We start from the raw sequence: 2,573 nt of genomic DNA, 5'->3' as shown, positions 1-2,573 counted from the left end.
GGCCATGAATCCAGACAGTCTGACTTCAGAGCCTGGGCTGGGAACCACTGTCCTCATACACCGCCTTCAGTCTTAAAAACTGTCATAGTCTGGGATTGAGGGGCGGGCCGGGAGGATTGGGGTTTTTGTATCAGATAGGGAATTGATTTAGAGGTCAGAGACAACCGTTAGGGATAAACAGGCTCATCTCTGGATGGGGCTGCAGAAGCGGAGGGAGCCCCAGGGAGCACACTGAGACAGGCCTCATTTACCATGTTTATGACAGGTCTGGCAGAGGGCAGCTCAGGGAAAGCTGCCCCTTCAGAGATGATGCCGAACACTTTTGGGCAGGAAAATGTCTTGCTTTTTGTTTTTCTGCAGCCTCCCTCCCCTGCCCCCCTACCCCCACCCCTTGCACCTAGTCCTACACCGGGTGGGCATGGAGCAAATAAATATTCAATAAACAGCTTCTAAAAGATAGAGGCTACTTAAAAGCGAAGAGCCACAGCAGCCTTGGACCATTTTCAGTGGAAAGGAGAATGCTCTGTGCTTGCAGATGTAAGTGGATGCAGTCGGGGAAGGTGGGAAGGTGGGCCAGAGGGATTGCTTCTCCGTGTGTGGCCTGAGGGCCAGCAGCATCAGCATCACTGAGGAATTTGTTAGAAATGCAAAATCTGAGGCCTTTCCCAGACCCCATTATCACAGTTTGCATTTTAACAAGATTCCCAAGTGACTGGAATGCACGCTCAAGTTTGAGGAGCAATGATCTAATACAGAACAGACCTAGACCCTGCTCTGCTTTAAACCCTTTGGTGGCTCTCTATTGCCCTCAAACTCAAGCCCAAACCCATTAAGAAGGCTTACTTTAAGACTAGGCATGATCTAACTCTTGCCTATTTCAAACTCCTCTTTCACCACTGTCTATGTGACACCTTCTGCTCCAATAGCACTGAGTTTCTTCCCATCCACATGGGAGCCATTTCTTTGTCTCATGGCTTTGCTCATGTTATGCCCTTTTTGGAATGCCCTCTCCTCTTCACTCTTCCCCACCCGCCCCTTGGCCTGGGAAATTCCTACTCAAAAAAGACTTGACTTCAATGCTAATCTTTCCAGCTGTGATCATTGCCTCCTCTTCAAACTTTCACTGCAATTGGTCTTTGATCACAGTTATGACTCTAAGTGACATATTTCTTTACCAGTGTCTCCCTCATTTCAGTGTAAGCTGTATGAGGGCAGAAATGTGTCCACTGTTCATGATCTTGTCCTGTCCTTTCAAGGAGCCTAGCGCAAAGGAGGTCTTCAAAGAATGTTGTTGGAAAAAAAAAACAAAGAATGTTGTTGAATCTTGAAAAAGTATACACTTTGAGAAGGATGGGCTCAAGCTCTTAGTTCAGCTGGGGTTGCTGGAGGAGATGCCCTGAAGGCTTGGGATGCCTCCTAAAAGCCTATAGCATTCTCAGGTCCTGGGGAGGTGGGGGCGGTCAGGCAGTGCCTACAGATTAAGAATGCTGAGGTGTGCCTGGCTGGCTCAGTCGGTAAAGCATGTGACTCTCCATCTCAGGGTTGTGAGTTCAAGCCCCACGTTGGATTTTAACTTAGAAAGAAGAAGAAGAATGCTGAGCAAGCCCCCGCCCTCTGGATTAGTGAGTGCCACACTGGGCAGGACCCATAGATGGAGCTTGAGGGCTGAGAGGAGGGAAAGGAACAATCACTCAGGAATCAGGAAATGCTTCCTGGGGCAGGGCCACATTTCTCAGTGGGTTCAATGGTAGAGATGGAATGGAGAAGGTACTCCTAGTTGAGAGAACACCACCAGCAAAGAAAGTCTTGGAGGCAGAGAAGTGCAAAGCATCTTGATGAGTAACAATTAGTCTTTTTGGCCTGGAAGAGAAGGGGAGGTAAAGAACTACCAGGAAATAAGGCTGGAAATGTAGGTTTGAAGCCTGAGTTGTAAAGCACGTGAAAGCCAAGTCAAGATCAGGAAGGAAGAACTATGAAATCACAAGGGGTCCAGCGGAAGGACGAGGCTGTATTTGTCTGGGAAGGCCAAGAACAGTGCAGGCAGTACAAGTTTATTCACTGAATCCTGGGGGGAATATGCAGTGTAATGGGGCTGATTACTGGGCTACATCCACTATGGGGAGTTAAGCAACATCCTCTGACCCAAACATCTATTTGAATCTACTGTTTTACATGGAGCTACAAAGCCAAACAAATACATGTGAACCAAGCCTGACATTTACATTTCAACCAACCATAACTGGATCAGGTATATACCAGCATGGATTACAGTGGTGGTGTGTGGACAACCCATTGGATCCCAGATTGCTGGAAGGGCTCGCAGAGCTTGAGAGAGAGAGGCCTAATGATAGAGGAGGGAGGAGGCTGGCAGATGAGCCAGTTTCCACAATAAGACTAATGGTTGAAGAGGACCATGGCTCTGGTTCAGTATGATGGTTCTTACGTAAACTCACCCAATCCTGGCTACTCTTACGGTAGTAGGTTTGCAGAATGAAACGAAAAAGGAATAGCTGATTAAGTGGAAAGAGCTGTTTGTGAAACACTTTAGAGCTCAAACACCCTAAGCAGGGCTT

This window comes from Zalophus californianus, chromosome 4, assembly GCF_009762305.2.
Source record: "Zalophus californianus isolate mZalCal1 chromosome 4, mZalCal1.pri.v2, whole genome shotgun sequence".
In the NCBI taxonomy this organism is placed as follows: Eukaryota; Metazoa; Chordata; class Mammalia; order Carnivora; family Otariidae; genus Zalophus; species Zalophus californianus.
This window is presented reverse-complemented; position numbering follows the sequence as displayed.